The 19,484-nt window shown below is 41.5% G+C and overlaps 1 protein-coding gene across 16 annotated transcripts in view; it reads right to left on the bottom strand.

Annotated features, from left to right (window-relative positions):
- LOC145536268 (uncharacterized) overlaps window positions 1-19,484 on the bottom strand; it is a 235,421-nt gene that overhangs the window by 108,038 nt on the left and 107,899 nt on the right. For 2 of the 16 annotated variants that reach the window (XM_081565300.1, XM_081565305.1), the window contains exon 1: window positions 211-518. The exons of 13 other annotated variants lie outside the window; for them this stretch is intronic. The gene's annotated coding sequence lies outside the window, so the exon portion shown is untranslated. Of the gene's footprint in view, window positions 1-210; window positions 519-19,484 lie in introns of those variants that run through there. One more of the 16 variants, XM_081565311.1, reaches the window with a different exon arrangement.

Raw genomic sequence — 19,484 nt, 5'->3', positions numbered from 1 at the left:
CTTCGAAAAGAGGTAGGACAAAATATAAAAGAGAGACAAAAGAGGTAGGGACGGAGATGCGGCCCAGGAAAGGAGTCTTTAAAAAGAGAGAAGTTTCCAAACACCAGGAAACATTCTCTCCCGTGGGTCTGTGGCGAGCCTTGAAATCGCAAAGGGCAAAATAAATGGAAGGAAAAATAAACAAATAATTAAAACCCGCTATTTACGTACCTAACAGCAACTCCCAGCAGACGCGCAGCGCAGACGCAGACATCCCCAACTAGCAAGTGGGGGGCTGGGCAGGGAGGGGCGGGCTGCGTTGTTTTGGGTTAGAACTGAGCCTGAATGCCCCGCGGGCTATCTGAGGGAACTAGATTGAGACAGCAACCTAGACCCTGGGATAGCTTCCCCGTGATAAGCCTTAACCTAAGACGCCAGGCCCGCTCACAGAACAAAGGATGGAGCAGAGTAAACCGGCTGCGCACCGGCCCATCCCCCGCCAGAGACAGGAAGGGGAGGGCAGTCAGAGCCGGAAGGGCGGAATCGCGGCCCCAGAGAGGCATTCTATACCAAACTGCAAACAGACCTGCGGCTAACCACGACTGCTTGGGACTCTGGAGGGTCGACACCCTCCGAGAGGGTTGCAGCCAGAGATCAGCTCCCCCGGGGAGAGCTAAATGGCTGTCTAAGGAGGCCTTACAAATATCTGTGAAAAGACGGGAGGTGAAAAGCAAAGGAGAAAAGGAAAGATATACCCATTTGAATGCAGAATTCCAAACAATAGCAAGGAGAGATAAGAAAGCCTTCCTCAGTGATCAATGCAAAGAAATAGAGGAAAACAACAGATTGGGAAAGACTACAGATCTCTTCAAGAAAGTTAGAGATACCAAAGGAACATTTCATGCAAAGAAAGGCTCGATAAAGGACAGAAATGGTATGGACCTAACAGAAGCAGAAGATATTAAGAAGAGGTGGCAAGAATACACAGAAGAACTGTACAAAAAAAGATCTTCACGACCCAGATAATCACGATGGTGTGATCACTCACCTAGAGCCAGACATCCTGGAATGTGAAGTGGGCCTTAGAAAGCATCACACGAACAAAGCTAGTGGAGGTGATGGAATTCCAGTTGAGCTATTTCAAATCCTGAAAGATGGTGCTGTGAAAGTGCTGCCCTCGATATGCCAGCAAATTTGGAAAACTCAGCAGTGGCTACAGGACTGGAAAAGGTCAGTTTTCGTTCCAATCCCAAAGAAAGGCAATGCCAAAGAATGCTCAAACTACCGCACAATTGCACTCATCTCACATGCTAGAAAAGTAATGCTCAAAATTCTCCAAGCCAGGCTTCAGCAATACGTGAACCGTGAACTTCCAGATGTTCAAGCTGGTTTTAGAAAAGGCAGAGGAACCAGAGATCAAATTGCCAATATCCGCTGGATCATCAAAAAAGCAAGAGAGTTCCAGAAAAACATCTGTTTCTGCTTTACTGACTATGCCAAAGCCTTTGACTGTGTGGATCACAATAAACTGGAAAATTCTGAAAGAGATGGGAATACCAGACCATCTGACCTGCCTCTTGAGAAACCTGTATGCAGGTCAGGAAGCAACAGTTAGAACTGGACATGGAACAACAAACTGGTTCCAAATAGGAAAAGGAGTACGTCAAGGCTGTATATTGTCACCCTGCTTATTTAACTTATATGCAGAGTACATCATGAGAAACGCTGGGCTTGAAGAAACACAAGCTGGAATCAAGATTGCCGGGAGAAATATCAATAACCTCAGATATGCAGATGACACCACCCTTATGGCAGAAAGTGAAGAAGAACTAAAGAGCCTCTTGATGAAAGTGAAAGAGGAGAGTGAAAAAGTTAGCTTAAAGCTCAACGTTCAGAAAACTAAGATCATGGCATCTGGTCCCATCACTTCATGGGAAATAGATGGGGAAACAGTGGAAACAGTGTCAGACTTTATTTTTTGGGGCTGCAAAATCACTGCTGATGGTGATTGCAGCCATGAAATTAAAAGATGCTTACTCCTTGGAAGGAAGGTCATGGCCAACCTAGACAGCATATTTAAAAGCAGAGCCATTACTTTGCCAACAAAGGTCCACCTATTCAAGGCTATGGTTTTTCCAGTGGTCATGTATGGATGTGCGAGTTGGACAGTGAAGAAAGCTGAGCACCATAGAATTGATGCTTTTGAACTGTGGTGTTGGAGAAGACTCTTGAGAGTCCCTTGGACTGCAAGGAGATCCAACCAGTCCATCCTAAAGGAGATCAGTCCTGGGTGTTCACTGGAAGGACTGATGTTGAAGCTGAAACTCCAATACTTTGGCCACCTCATGCGAAGAGTTGACTCATTGGAAAAGACCCTAATGCTGGGTACGATTGGGGGCGGGAGCAGAAGGGGATGACAGAGGATGAGATGGTTGGATGGCATTACCGACTCGATGGACATGGGCTTGGGTAGACTCCGGGAGTTGGTGATGGACAGAGAGGCCTGGCGTGCTGCATTTCATGGGGTCACAAAGAGTCGGACACGACTGAGCGACTGAACTGAACTGAACACCTAAAGCAACTAGAAAAGGAAGAAATGAAGAACCCCAGGGTTAGTAGAAGGAAAGAAATCTTACAAATTAGGGCAGAAATAAATGCAAAAGAAACGAAAGAGACCATAGCCAAGATCAAGAAAGCTAAAAGCTCGTTCTTTGAGAAGATAAATAAAATTGACAAGCCATTAGCCAGACTCATCAAGAAACAAAGGGAGAAGAATCAAATCAACAAAATTAGAAATGAAAATGGAGAGATCACAACAGACAACACAGAAATACAAAGGATTATAAGAAATTATTATCAGCAACTATATGCAAATAAATTGGACAACTTGGAAGAAATGGATAAATTCTTAGAAAAGTACGACTTCCCAAAACTGAACCAGGAAGAAATAGAAAATCTCAACAGACCCATCACAAGCACGGAAATTGAAACTGTAATCAGAAATCTTCGAGCAAACAAAAGCCCAAGACTAGATGGCTTCACAGCTGAATTCGACCAAAAATTTAGAGAAGAGCTAACACCTATGCTACTCAAACCCTTCCAGAAAATTGCAGAGGAAAGTAAACTTCCAAACTCATTCTATGAGGCCACCATCACCCTAATACCAAAACCTGACAAAGATGCTACAAAAAAAGAAAACTACAGGCCAATATCACTGATGAACATAGATACAAAAATCCTTAACAAAATCCTAGCAAACAGAATCCAACAACATATTAAAAAGATCATACAACATGACCGAGTGGGCTTTATCCCAGGGATGCAAGGATTCTTCAATATCCGCAAATCAATCAATGTAATACACCACATAAACAAATTGAAAATAAAAACCATATGATTATTTCAATAGATGCAGAGAAAGCCTTTGACAAAATTCAACATCCATTTATGATAAAAACCCTCCAAAAAGCAGGAATAGAAGGAACATACCTCAACATAATAAAAGCTATATATGAAAAACCCATGGCAAACATTATTCTAAATGGTGAAAAGCTGAAAGCATTTCCCCTAAAATCAGGAAAAAGACAAGGGTGCCCACTCTCACCACTACCATTCAACATAGTATTTGAAGTTTTGGCCACAGTAATCAGAGCAGAAAAAGAAATAAAAGGAATCCAGATTGGAAAAGAAGAAGTAAAACTCTCACTGTTTGCAGATGACACGATCCTCTACATAGAAAACCCTAAAGACTCCACCAGAAAATTACTAGAGCTAATCAATGATATAGATTCCTATACACTAACAATGAGAAAACAGAAAGAGAAATTAAGGAAACAATTCCATTCACCATCACAATGAAAAGAATAAAATACTTAGGAATATATCTACCTAAAGAAACAAAAGACCTATATATAGAAAACTATAAAACACTGGTGAAAGAAATCAAAGAGGACACAAATAGATGGAGAAATATACTGTGTTCATGGATTGGAAGAATCAATATAGTGAAAAATGAGTATACTACCCAAAGCAATCTATAGATTCAATGCAATCCCTATCAAGCTTCCAACGGTATTCTTCAGAGAACTAGAACAAATAATTTCACAATTTGTATGGAAATAGAAAAAAACCTCGAATAGCCAAAGCAACCTTGAGAAAGAAGAATGGAACTGGAGGAATCAACCTGCCTGACTTCAGGCTCTACTACAAAGCCACAGTCATCAAGACAGTATGGTACTGGCACAAAGATAGAAATATAGATCAATGGAACAAAATAGAAAGCCCAGAGATAAATCTACGCACCTACGGACAACTTACCTTTGACAAAGGAAGCAAGAATATACAATGGAGAAAAGACAATCTCTTTAACAAGTGGTGCTGGGAAAACTGGTCAACCACTTGTAAAAGAATGAAACTAGAACACTTTCTAACACCATACACAAAGATAAACTCAAAATGGATTAAAGATCTAAATGTAAGATCAGAAACTGTATAACTCCTAGAGGAAAACATAGGCAAAACACTCTCTGACATAAACCACAGCAGGATCCTCTATGACCCATCTCCCAGAATATTGGAAATAAAAGCAAAAATAAACAAATGGGACCTAATTAAACTTAAAAGCTTTTGCACAACAAAGGAAACTATAAGCAAGGTGAAAAGACAGCCTTCAGAATGGGAGAAAATAATAGCAAACGAAGCAACGGACAAACAATTAATCTCAAAAATATACAAGCAACTCCTGCAGCTCAATTCCAGAAAAATCAATGACCCAATCAAAAAGTGGGCCAAAGAGCTAAACAGACACTTCTCCAAAGAAGACATACAGATGGCTAACAAACACATGAAAAGATGCTCAACATCACTCATTATCAGAGAAATGCAAATCAAAACCACAATGAGGTACCATTTCACGCCAGTCAGAATGGCTGCTGTCCAAAAGACTACAAGCAATAAATGCTGGAGAGGGAGTGGAGAAAAGGGAACCCTCTTACACTGTTGGTGGGAATGCAAACTAGTACAGCCACTATGGAGAACAGTGTGGAGATTCCTCAAAACACTGGAAATAGATCTGCCCTATGACCCAGCAATCCCCCTGCTGGGCATACACACTGAGGAAGACAGACTTGAAAGAGACACGTGTACCCCAATGTTCATTGCAGCACTGTTTATAATATCCAGGACATGGAAGCAGCCTAGACGCCCATCAGCAGATGAATGGATAAGGAAGCTGTGGTACATATACACAATGGAATATTACTCAGCCATTAAAAAGAATACACTCGAATCAGTTCTAATGAGGTGGATGTAACTGGAGCCTATTATACAGAGTGAAGTAAGTCAGAAAAAAAACACCAATACAGTATACTAACGCATATATATGGAATTTAGTCAATCGGTTAAGATAACCCTGTATGTGAGACATCAAAAGAGACACAGATAAATAGAACAGTATTATGGACTCTATGGGAGAGGGAGAGGGCAGGATGATACGGGAGAATGGCATGGAAGCATGTAAATTATCATATGTGAAACGAATCGCCAGTCAAGGTTCAATGCATGATACAGGGTGCTCAGGGCTGGTGCACTGGGATGACCCGGAGGGATGGGATGGGGAGGGAGGTGGAAGGGGAGTTCTGGAAGGGGAAAACATGTACACCCATGGTGGATTCATGTCAACGTATGGCAAAACAAATAAAAGAAAGAAAGAAAATAAGCTAATTAAAAAAAAAAAAAGAAAAGAAAAGCCAAGGCCTTTGGAATTCCCTGTACTGACTGAGCCCACATTTTGGGCAATGTACGTCTGCCCAAATCTCAGAATTCTAAAATTCATAGAATCTTAGGATTGCCAGATCCCTTAAAATTAACATAAGCAAATTAACAATTGCTGGACACTTGGGCTCGATAACTAGTATTGACAGCACAAGGGCATGGAGGATACTTTGGGGGTGATGAAAATGTTCCAAAAGTGAACTGTGGTGGTAGTTGCTCCATTCTGTAAATTTACTAAAAATTCAAAGAAGACATACAGATGGCCAACAGGCATATGAAAAGATGCTAAATATTGCTAATTATTAGAGATGCAAACCAAACCTCACATCTCTCAGAATGGCCATCATTAAAAAGTCCACAAACAATAAATGTTGGAGAGGATGTGGAGAAAAGGGAACCCTCCTACAATATTGCTGAGAATATAAATTGTTGTAGCCACTATGAAAAATAGTATGGAGGTTCCCTAAAAAAACTAAAAACAGAGTTACCATATGATCCTGCAATCCCAACCCTGGGCATTTATTTCTGGAGAAAACCTATTTTGAAAAGATACGTGCACCCCAATGTTCACAGCAGCACTATTTACAAAAGCCAAGACATGGAAACAACCTACATGCCCACCGACTGATAAATGGATAAAGATGTAGCACATATATGCAATGGAATAGTACTCAGCAATAAAATGGATGAAATGATGCCATTTGTTGTAACATGGATGGACCTAGAGATGATTATACAAAGTAAGTCAAAGAGAGAAGGACAAATATCATACAACACTTATCAGTTCAGTTCAGTTGCTCAGTCGTGTCCGACTCTTTGTGACCCCATGAATTGCAGCACGCCAGGCCTCTCTGTCCATCACCAACTCCCGGAGTCCACCCAAACCCATGTCTACCGAGTCAGTGATGCCATCCAACCATCTCATCCTCTGTCGTCCCCTTCTGCTCCCGCCCCCAATCCTACCCAGCATTAGGGTCTTTTCCAATGAGTCAACCCTTCACACGAGGTGGCCAAAGTATTGGAGTTTCAGCTTCAACATCGGACCTTCCAATGAACACCCAGGACTGATCTCCTTTAGGATGGACTGGTTGGATCTCCTTGCAGTCCAAGGGACTCTCAAGAGTCTTCTCCAACACCACAGTTCAAAAGCATCAATTCTTCGGCACTCAGCTTTCTTCATCTATATGTGGAATCTAAAAGTATTATATAAATGAACTTATCTACCAAACAGAAAGAAACTCATAGACATAGAAAACAAACTGATGATTACGAAAGGGGGAAAGGGGGATAAATTTGGAGCTTGGGATTAACATATACATACTATATATAAAATAGATAACTAAAAAGGACCTGTTATATAGCACAGAGAAGTGTATTCAGTATCTTGTAATAACCTACAGTGGAAAAGAATCTGAAAACTACATAAAACTAAATCACTTTGTAGTATGCCAGAAAATAACAAAACATTATAAAGCAACTATATTTCAGTAAAAAAAAAAAAAAAAAAACAACAAGGAATGCTTGGAGGTACTAAGCAAGGGATAATGATTATTAACAGAAGTAGTTAAAGGCAGTCTTTAGTTAGACAACCCAAAGTTATAAAATTTCTCTACAGCCCCTCTTATTGCCTACCATTATAATGATGGCAGGTTAAGCTATACACGAGTAATAAAATAACCCTAAAATCTCAGCAGTCTATTGCAACAAAAGTTAACTTTTTGCTGTCATCACAGTCCCGATGATGGTTGGTTGTAGGAGCCCTCTTTGTTGGCTCTTGTCAGAGAAAAATGGACTGAGTAGATTACATAGGAAGGTTTATATCCAAGCCAGTAAGTAATATGAATTCTTCTCCCTATAACTCATTGGTCAGAACCCAGCCATATGTCTTCAAATAGCCGTAAGGGAGACTGTGTAACCAGAAAGTGATTTGCTTAAAAGAGCATTTTCTTTAGCAGTTTTACACCTACTACGAAACTGATGAGTTGTATGTTTGGGCTCAGTAAGATAACCTTGTTTGTATCTGTTCTACTCAAATGTCACATTCACAGCTATGTCTCAATGTTCCTCAATATTGAGAATGTTCTTTCAATCAATATTCACATGTCTGTCCCTATAAGGTTGGTGTATGATCTCTGTCCCTTTTCATACTGGAAGGTACAATCTATTCCAGTTCAGTCTTTATTGACTGATTCTTCTGGTGCTCATTACAGGATGTACAACTGCCTACCTAGCAGCCTGCACACCGCTGAATGTCCTGTTTCTCTGTCTCTCTGAGTCACTTTATTGCTGTTCATATTCACTGATCTTACTGTTATTTGAAAACTCAAAATCTAATTCTACTTCTATATATGATATATTCCCAACAGAAATGTCACCCCAAAATATCTCTGAGCATGTTCATAGAATATTTGTAATCAGCAAAAACTGGAAGCCATGCAAAGGCCCATCAACATTAGAATGGATAAATTGTAGAATATTGACACAGTGGAATACCATCTGGCAATGAGAATAACTGATCAACAACTATGCACAACAACACAGATGAGGGACTTCCCTGGTGGTCCAGAGGTTAAGAATCTGCCTTGCAATGCAGGGGATGCAAGTTCAATCTCTGGTCAGGGAACTAAGATCCCCCATGCCACAGAGCAACTAACCCCATGCACTACAACTACTAGAGCCCATGGGCTACAAGTACTGAGCCCTCTTGCCAACTACAGAGTCCGAGCGCCCACAACAAAAGATCTACATGATGCAATGAAGACCTCACATTCTGCGACGAAGACTCAACATAGCCAAATAAATATATAAATATTAGAAAAAACATGGATGAAACTTAACCCTTAACTTTTGGTGAACAAAAGAAGCCACAAAAAAAGGACATATTGTGTGATTCCATTTATATGAAATTCAAGAACTTGCAAAGTCAGTCTAGAGTATGAGAAGTCAAGAGAAGTGTTGCCTTTGAGCAGTCACTTGCATGGGGTATAAGATGGAGGCTGATGGAGGCTGGTACTGTTCCTTTTCTTCATCTGGATGCCAGTTACATGAAAGTCATGGAAGTTTGTTCAAATTTGTTTTCAGCTGTATGGTTAGGATTTGTGCAGTTTTATGCATGCGTACTGTTTCAGTAAGTAATTTTGAAAAAAAAGAAAAACTCAGCATCTATGCTACCACGCTTAACATTTTGCTTCAATGAATTCTCATCACATGCTCCTTAAGTGCAAGGATTTACTTTCATTCATCTCCCTCTCCAAAGCACATGGTATGTATCCAATTAATTTTCATAAAATAGAACATAAAACTATTCCCTTCTGGTTGGGTCAGCCCATCATAGCTTGTGTGTATGCTTAGTTGCTCAGTTGTGTTTGCCTCTTTGCAACCCCATGGACTGTATCCCACCAGGCTCCTCTGTCCATGGGATTCTCCAGGTAAGAATACTGGAGTGGGTTGCCATGCCTTCCTCCAGGGGACCTTCCCGACCCAGGGATTGAACCTGTGTCTCTTATGTCTCCTGCATTGGCAGGGGGATACTTTACCACTAGCACCACCTGGGAAGTCCCATCACAGCTCACTACTAGAAAAATCAATTAGATTCAGTTTTATTTAATTCAATATCTAACTGTTAAGCTGTCAGATAACTTGCAATCTAACAAAGAACTATATAATAAAAATAAAGTCATAATAGTATCATAATAATAACTGACTTGAGTGCTGGCTTAATGCCAGGCACTGAATTTAAAACTTATAAATTTTATATAAGTTGTATTTTTATTCTCATTTTACAGATGAAGAAACTGAGGTTCACAAATTCTCAGCCCAAGATCCTTTATTAAAACAAAGTGAGTTGGAAGGCTTTGCTGGTGGTCCAGGGGGTAAGACTCTGCACTCCCAGTACAGGGGGCTTGGGTTCAATCTCTGGTCAGGGAGCTAAGACCCCACACGCCACAACTCAAGAGTTCGCATGCCGCAACTAACACCTGGTACAACCAAAATAAATAAATTAATTAAAAAAAAAAGAAACAACAGCAACAACAACAAAAAAGTGAGTTAGATTCCAAATTCTTTTTATCACTACCTGTATTAGCTTTCCACTGTTGTATAATAAATTATTGCCAATACGATGGCTTCAAACAACGTGCATTGATTATCTCACAATTTCCATGGGTTATGAGTCTAGCTGGGTTCTCTGTTGGGAGTCTTAAAAGGAGGTAATCAAGGCATTAGCCAGGCTACATTCCTATCTGGAGGCTTAACCAGGGAAGGAAATATCCAAACTCCTTCACATTGTTAGAATTCACTTCTTTGCTGTTATATGAGGTCCCTATTTCTTGCTAGCTGTCAGCTTGGGACCACTCTCAGCTTCTCAAAGCTGCCCTCTGGTCTCTGCCACGTGGTCACCTCTGTATGTCCTCTTTCAACATGTTGGACTTCTTCAAGGCCAGCACTGGGACCTCTCACACCTATCAGTTCAGTTCAGTCACTCAGTCGTGTCCACCTCTTTGCGACCGCATGGACTGCAGCACGCCAGACCTCTGTGTCCATCACCAGCTCCCAGACTTTACTCAAACTCTTGTCCAAAGAGTTGGTGATGTCATGCAACCATCTCATCCTCTGCCGTCCCCCTTCTCCTCCTGCCCTCAATCTTTCCCAGCATCAGGGTCTTTTCAAATGAGTCAGTTCTTTGCATCAGGTGTCGAAAGTATTGGAGTTTCAGCTTCAGCATCAGTCCTTCCAATGAATATTCAGCACTGATTTCCTTTAGGATGGACTGGTTGGATCTCCTTGCAGTCCAAGTGACTCTCCAAGAGTCTTCTCCAACACCACAGTTCAAAAGCATCAATTCTTCGGTGCTGAGCTTTCTTTATAGTCCAACTCTCACATCCATACATGACTACTGGAAAAATCATAGCCTTGACTAGACAGACTTCTGTTGGCAAAGAAATGTCTCTGCTTTTTAATATGCTGTCTAGGTTGGTCATAACTTTCCTTCCAAGGAGTAAGCGTCTTTTAATTTCGTGGCTGCAGTCACCATCTGCAGTGGTTTTGGAGCTCAAAAAAATAAAGTCTGCCACTCTTTTCACTGTTTCCCCATCTATTTGCCATGAAGTGATGGGACCAGATGCCATGATCTTAGTTTTCTGAATGTTGAGTTTTAAGCCAACTTTTTCACTCTCCTCTTTCATCAAGAGGCTCTTTAGTTCTTCTTCACTTTCTGCCATAAGGGTGGTGTCATCTGCGTATCTGAGGTTATTGATATTTCTCCCGGCAATCCTGATTCCAGCTTCTGCTTCATCCAGCCCAACGTTTCTCATGATGTACTCTGCATATAAGTTAAATAAGCAGGGTGACAATATACAGCCTTGACGTATTCCTTTCCCTATTTGGAACCAGTCAGTTGTTCCATGTCCAATTCTAACTGTTGCTTCCTGACCTGCATACAGATTTCTCAAGAGGCATGTCAGGTGGTCTGGTATTCCTATCTCTTTCAGAATTGTCCAAAGTTTGTTGTGATCCACACAGTCAAAGGCTTTGACATAGTCAATAAAGCAGAAATAGATGTTTTTTCTGGAACTCTCTTGCTTTTTCGATGATCCAGCGGATGTTGGCAATTTGATCTCTGGTTCCTCTGCCTTTTCTAAATCCAGCTTGAACATCTGGAAGTTCATGGTTCATGTATTGTTGAAGCCTGGCTTGGAGAATTTTGAGCATTACTATCATGTGAGATGAGTGCAATTGTGCAGTAGTTTGAGCATTCTTTGGCATTGCCTTGAAAACTGACCTTTTCCAGTCCTGTGGCTACTGCTGAGTTTTCCACATATGCTGGCATATTAAGTGCAGCACTTTCACAGCATCATCTTTTAGGATTTGAAATAGCTCAACTGGAATTCCATCACCTCCACTAGCTTTGTTCGTAGTGATGCTTCCTAAGGCCCACTTGACTTCACATTCCACCTCTTCACCTCTCAGTTCAGTTCAGTCACTCAGTCGTGTTCAACTCTTTACGACCCCATGAACTGCAGCATGCCAGGCCTCCCTATCCGTCACCAACTCCCGGAGTTTACACAAGCTCATGTCCATTGAGTCGGTGATGCCATCCTCCTGCCTTCAATCTTTCCCAGCCTCAGGGTCTTTTCCAATGAGTCAGCTCTTCACATTAGGTGGCCAAAGTATTCGAGTTTCAGCCTCAACATCAGTCCTTCCAATGAATACTCAGGACGGATCTCCTTTAGGATGGACTGGTTGGAGCTCCCTGCAGTCCAAGGGACTCTCAAGAGTGTTCTCCAACACCACAGTTCAAAAGCGTCAGTTCTTTGGGGCTCAGCTTTCTTTATAGTCCAACTCTCTCATCTGTACATGACTACTGGAAAAACCATAGCCTTGACTAGACGGACCTTTGTTGACAAAGTAATGTCTCTGCTTTTTAATATGCTGTCTAGGTTGGTCACAACTTTCCTTCCAAGGAGCAAGTGTCTTTTAATTTCATGGCTGCAGTCACCATCTGCAATGATTTTGGAGCCCAGAACAATAAAGTCAGCTACTGTTTCTACTATTTCCCCATCAATTTGCCATGAAGTGATGGGACCAGATGCCATGATCTTAGTTTTCTGAATGTTGAGTTTTAAGCCAACTTTTTCACTGTCCTCTTTCACTTTCATCAAGAGGCTCTTTAGTTCTTCACTTTCTGCCATGAGGGTGGTGTCATCTGCGTATCTGAGGTTATTGATATTTCTCCTGGCAATCTTGATTCCAGCTTGTGTTTCATCCAGCCCAGCGTTTCTCATGATGTACTCTGCATATAAGTTAAATAAGCAGGGTGACAATATACAGCCTTGACATACTCCTTTTCCTATTTGGAACCACTAGGCCTGTGTTAAAGGGCTGACCTGATTAGTACAGGCCCACTCAGGATACTGTCCCTTTTAATTAATTCAAGATAACTGAGTGGTGCCTTACCTTATTTACATGTCCAAACCTTTTTACCTTTGCCATGTGATGTCAACTAGACATGTGAGTGAGATCCCATTATGTTCACAACTCTTATCAGTCCTCCAAAAGGGGGGCGGGGTTATTCATGACACGTACACCAGGTTCCCAGAATCTTGGGGCCATTTTAGAGTTCTGTGTACCACTGAAGTGAAGTTAAAGTCTCTCAGTCGTGTCCAACTCTTTATGACCTTGGACTATACAGTCCATGGTACTGGAGTGGGTAGCCTTTCCCTTCTCCAGGGGATCTTCCCAACCCAGGGATTGAACCCAGGTCTCCTGCATTGAGGCCAATGCCTTACCCAGCTGAGCCACAAGCTGTCCTATTTAAGTACAACCATGTTGGATATTAGGAAAGAAGATGTTTCAATATCCAATACTAATTCAACCTGGAGTCACCTCCCATGGTGAGAGTTTGGAAACAAGGGCATGGAGGCCAAGAGAGAGCCTGTGTTCTGGAACGATGTACCACTGCTCACCTGGCCCTCATATGTCCACTGGGTACCAAGAGAGACAGTGGTCAAAGTGCAGGAGTGGGTCACAGCATCTGCTCTACAGGTCTCCCTGTGTTTTATATCACCCTGCTCTCAGAAGTAATGCAACAGTCCAGGAGCCTGCAAGTGTTTTTAGAACCATGTGGAACAGATGCAGTAAATGCCCTGCTCTCTATCCCTGAAAGCTGCCGCTGAGGGAGAGAGTTCCTGGCTGACCAACAACTTTCCTCCTTGAGCACTTGCATCTCACTTCTACGTCTGAGCACTCTGTCCGACAGTCGAGGAGCCCACTCAGCCACCAGAGCCTAACACAGATATGCAGGGGAGCTGATGGGTTCAGAGAAAACCTGCTACAAGGAATGGAGCTGGTGAATAAGTGCCCTTCCTTCTCATCATCCAATAGAACTACCTGAGGTGTGCTCCACACTGGTCCTCAGAAGCCCTGCCCCCAACAGCATTGAGTCCAAGCTGCTCCCCCGGCAGTAACCTGACCATGAGTTCACCCTGTGCTGGCTCTTCTTCCTTCTCAGTCTCATATCCCCTTTTCCTCATTCATACTCTCTGAGAGTACCTTCCAAATAACTGCTGGCATCCAAGCCTTTGTCTGCCCTCGGGGATGGGGAGATAAATTGAGACATCCTTTCTCTTCCTTATGCCTCATATTTAACTACTACCCAATCTCCTAATTTCTCTCGGCATCTCTAACAATCTCCCATCATTAGGTGTGCACCATTCACTGCTAGGATGAATGCACTAACCACCTTCCAATCTTCCTCTCCCTCTGTTGCTTGCACCCACCCTTCCTTTGGCTGCACGCATGCTCTTTCTAAAATGCAAAGGTAATCTTTTTAGTTTTCTTGCCCACAATTCTTGTCCAAAATTCTTCTTGGTCTAATAGTTAGAATCTAAATTCATTAGAGAAATATACAAAAAGTGATTCATTTATTCAAGGAGTAAGTACTGAGTGTCTCTTTTGTGCCAGACACACTGCAAATGCTGGTGATGAAAGAGCAAACATGATCTTCCTTTAGTGGAGCTTAGTTTCAGGGGATGGACATGAAACAGACACCCACACAGGTAACTATCTAAGGACTGTGGTATGAAGTGGTACAAAGGACAACGGCAAGATTTCAGAGCTGCACTGCCCCATATAGTAGCTATGGGACCCACACGACTCTTTAAATTTCAATCAACTGAAATTAAAAATTTAGTCCTTCGGTCTCACTAGCCACATTTCAAGTGCTCATTAGTCACGTTTGATGTATCAGATGGAGCATATACAGAACATTTCCATCATCACAGAAAGTTCTACTGGTCAGTGCTGCTAAAGGCTATCTGAATGAGTTAAGACTTGGAGGAGGGAGACCTATGAGTCAGAGGGCAACCCCACAAAGAAAATGCATTAGAGTTGAATATCAAAGGACTGTAGGAGCTGGCCAGGTTTGGGGGCATGAGGGGAGGAGACGGTGAAGAGCATCCACACAGCAGAGGGACTCTGATGATGGAGGGCAGATGGAAATACAGACAAAGACTGGAAAGTAAGGTAGGAGCCAGGTAGGGAGGGTCTGTGCAGGCTGTGGCACAGATTTTGAACTTTATCCCAAGAGCAACATGAAGACCCCATTTTAAAGCATGGCCAAGTTCTTGTTTTTTAAAGGCCACTTATGTGCTTATGTAGGAATGAGAAAAGACCATAAAGGTTCTTTTTCTGGTGTATTTTCTTAACATTGCATTTTCAAATATATATTGATATATAGGTTAAATTTACTCACTTTAACTACAATAAGGACTCCATTGCATGAATAAACCACAGTTGGTGTACATTTTAAAATATACAAAGCAATACATTGTGTTAAGGCGCTATTCAGAAAAGTAAAAGCATACACTCAGTTAAATAATATACACCATCATCAGGGAAAAGAGGAAGGAAAAAAGGATTGGGGGGGAGATTTCATCCCATTTATACTGTTTTATTTCTTTTAAAAGAGCTCTGGGGACCAGCGGTTAAGAATCCACCTTGCAATGCAGGGATGTGGGTTCGATTACTGGTTGGGGGTTTCCACATGCTGTGGGGGTCCACACACCACAACTACTGAGCCTGTGTGCCACAGCTAGAGAGAGTCCATGCACCGCAAGAAAGGAAGAAACATATACACATGTGTATATATATAAATATATAACTGAATCACTTCACTGTAGACCTGAAACTAACACAACTTTGTAAATCATCTATGCTTCAATAAAGAGAGATCTGAAACGAAAAATGTAAAATCTCTGTAAAAATCTCTGGGAATCTCTCTCTCTAAAAGAATGGTGAGTTATACTTTTTTTTCTAGGTTATTTACGTAAGTGTCTCACAGTAAGGAGAGTATCACAATGGTTCAGGCAAGAGTTGATGGGCACTTAGACGAGGATGCTGAAACGAGAGAGGGGAAGAAAGTGGGTGGATCCCAAAAGCAGAGACAACAGAACACGATAGACTGAATGCAAAATGGCAGGAAGGAAGGAGATAGCAAGAATGAATTTCAGATTTGTGGGATGACAACTGGTCAGATGGCAAGGCCACGACTCTAGACTCCTGATACTAGAGAAGTTCCAGAAGGGGATGGAGGTGGTGAGAAAGACTGATGATTGACTTTTGGAAATGTAAGGTTTCTAATCCCTCTGAAATAGCTCCATTGAGATGACAGGTGTCAGATGGCAGCATGAATTTGGATCTTAACAGAAAGATCAAAGCTGGAGCTATAAATGTGGGAGTTATTAAGACAGATAAATACATCTTAGGTTAGGATGAAATACTATAGAGAACACATATGGTAAAAATAATTAGGGACGATTGAAATGATATAGAATTATTTCTCTATTGCTCCAGCCATACTACTGAATACTTTATTCTACAGTGAATAATATTTTAAAAATTATACTATTAAGAGTACTAATTATTAGTTCCTAACTCTTAGAATCAATCTGTAGATAAAGGTTCTCAAATATGTAAATTGGCCATTTAAAACAGGTAAAGGATTCTTTTCTTTTGGATTTGAATATTGGCTCTGCCACTTATATGCTGCATAACTTACAATGAATTGCTTTATTACTGTGATGCCCTATGCCTTCATCTATAAAGTACACAAAACCAGTATCCCTTCTCCACAACTCCATATAATAACACATTCTCAATAAAGTGACATAATAATAATAGCAGTGATAATAAACTTATTTTATTGCCTTGTGGAATGACATCAGTAGAAAATATCGACCAAACATATGTGAGCCATTCATATACACAAGAGAGATTTCTAGATGGGATGTCAAGTGCAATCACAGAAATATTATTTTTGTAAGCCTTAAAATGATCAGGTTTTCATCATTTAACATTTAAATGCCGAACTACTAACATTTTGCAACTACACTATTTTAACCCTGAAGTAAGCAATGGTATTCATGCTGAGTTTTTCTTTTTAATATGAAAAAATTCCTTATAAAAAGAGTAACTCTACTGCTCAGAGCAAAAGCCATACTCTTGTTGCCAGTTGCTTTTACTGCTAAGATGAAGTCACTGGCAGCATGGTGGTTAAGGTCGCTTTTTTTGAATGATGCTGGAATACTCCATGCCCCTTGCTCCAAAGTGAGATTACTCCTGTGTCATGGACATTAGAGACTCACACAATAGCAACTGTACTTTTGAATGCAGCATTTGAACTGCCTGAGATAAAATGCGGGATGCAACCGTAAATGTCCATAACCTCTAAGTTATTAACATTAATAGACCCACTTTTTTTTTGGATGCACTGTGTGGCTTGTGGGATCTTAGTTCCCTGACCAGGGATTGAACCCGGGCCGCCATTAGTGAAAGCACAGAGTCCTAACCCCTGGACCTCCAGGGAAGTCCAAAAGTAAAACTGTTCCTCTGAATCTCTCTATTTTATTTGTTTGCAAAGTGATTTTCACAAAACTCATAATATCACATTTATTGGGCACACTTATTTCATTTCACTTGAAATTATCTTTTGTTCTCCTATTGACCTATGATGACAACAATACCCAAGCATGATGTCTGATTTTAAAGGTCCCTAGAAAATCATACAGGATAAGTAAGTATCATAAGATGAATGAGCAAATTTTTAAATAAGTTAATTATTTCCTCTTCAAGCTCCAATTTATTCTTCTCACACCATTCTACACTTTCCTATTGATCAGAATTTTTACAGATAAAGACTTGCTCTCTCGTTTGAAAATACCAAACAGACTTTTATTTTTTGGCCATGCCACATGGCACACAGGATCTTAGTTACCCAACCAGGGATCAAACTCATGCCCCCTGCAGTGGAAGCATGGAGTCTTAACCACTGGACCACCAGAGAACTCTGTTAAAAACACCAAAAAGACTTTGATGAAGCCGCTGCATCCATATCAGAGAGCACCCCAATCACACATCCAACTGGACTCCTAGGAATGTCAGCTCAAGCTGTTTCCCAGTCATTCTTTCCTCCCCTTCGCAGTGGTTCTCAGTCCATGTGTGTGTGTATCCTAGGCTGTGTTCTTGATAAAGGATCCCGAGACAAGTAACATTAGGCAGGCAGTCCCGGGAAGTGGGGGTAGGCAAAATGGAGCAGTGCAACAGCAAAAGGGAGGAAGCCACTGGGCGGGGGGAGACTGCTGCGGGCAACTGGTCTCATTCCAGCTGGAGACCGCTGAAGCTGGGCTAGAATATGCCTCAGAGCTGCCCCGGGGAGGGGCCAGGCAGCAACCATGTTCATCCTGTCAGTCAACGGTTGCCACTGGTCCTAGGGTCTCAACTGTGCAGCCCACACGGCCTGCCCAATGCATGAACAAGTCTGCTTCCACAGCCAGAGAAGCTCTCAAGTCTACACTTTCTAGAAAGCCTTTGGGAGGTATACTAGTTTCCTACTGTCACCACCTTGAAAGTGAAAGTCTTAGCTGCTCAGTCGTGTTCAACCCTTTGTGACTCCATGGACTGGAGCCCGCTGGGCTCCTCTGTCCATGGAATTCTTCAGGCAAGAATACTGGAGTGGGTTCATGGGGTCGCAAAGAGTCGGACACGACTGAGCGACTGAACTGAACTGAACTAACAGGTTTGGAGGCCCAGGATCACAGAGGAAAAGAGAATGCCTGAATTCCGATTTCTTGTCAGTTTCATGGGGGAACAAAAAGCCTCAAGACAATCTCATCTTATTTTAGGCGCCCATCTAATTTCAAGAAGTTTCATCAAAAGAAAAAAAAGCATCTTCCTGGGGAACATTTGCTGTTCTGTTTATGAAAACAAAAACAGCAAGCATCCACATAGGTGCTGGGAAATACACAGAGATGAAAATCGAGTAAAGATTTTGCCTGTCATGATGGGCTTTTGCAAGAGGAGTCAATAGCTTCAAAATCAAGGAAACCTAGTATTTGCCCAAAAGAATCAGGCTGAATAAGAGAGGAGGGGAAGAAACCCTACAAGAGTTGTTCTTCCTCTCTCTTTTTAAATGGCACTCTGAGAGAATTATTTCCATCTTCTTGTTGTTTCAGAATAATTTATTAAGTAATTTACTTCTAGAATAACTTACTGAATACCTCAGATAAATGCAGGTCTCATGTTAGATGTGGAAATTCAGGGGTGAATAATAATTGGGTTCTATCCTCAAGTGGATCAGTCCACTTTGGGTGGATACAGGCAACCCAACAATACAGTACATTGTGATACTTCCTACTTTTGGAAGACTGACCTCTCTGTCCCTAATTCTTCACTCAGTTACAAGCACATTATATATATCCACATCATTATCAGGTCTTCCTAAAGGACACATTACTTCTCTGACCCCTTGACTTTGGCTCTGGCTAAGTGATAGACTTGCTTTGGACAAGAGGATGTGTGTAGACTACCAGAGGCTTGAAATGTGTTTGCTCTACTAAGCTTGTCCTTTTTTAAGTCTGGTGCACTGCCATGAGGAGATGCCCCACATGGACACTCGCCTTCATCCTGGGCCCCTGAATGGGACGTGCTGAGTTCACCACACGCTCTGGGTAACCTCTGGTCTATAGAAGAAGAGGCAAGTCAAACAGAACTGAATTCACCCTGGAGTCTGGCTAATATATCTCAGATGGATAAACAAGATCCTACTGTATAGCACAGGGAACTATATTTAATATCTTATGATAAAACATAAGGGAAAAGAATTTTTCAATCATCAACTATGTTTCAAGACAAAAAATTCTTCCCAAGTAATACTTCTGAAATACTCACCTTCTTCAAAC

The sequence above is a fragment of the Giraffa tippelskirchi genome, chromosome X (assembly GCF_054371585.1).
Source record: "Giraffa tippelskirchi isolate mGirTip1 chromosome X, T2T-mGirTip1v1.2.pri, whole genome shotgun sequence".
Classification (NCBI taxonomy): Eukaryota; Metazoa; Chordata; class Mammalia; order Artiodactyla; family Giraffidae; genus Giraffa; species Giraffa tippelskirchi.
Note: the sequence above shows the minus strand (reverse complement) of the source record. Positions and strands in the feature narration are given on the sequence as shown.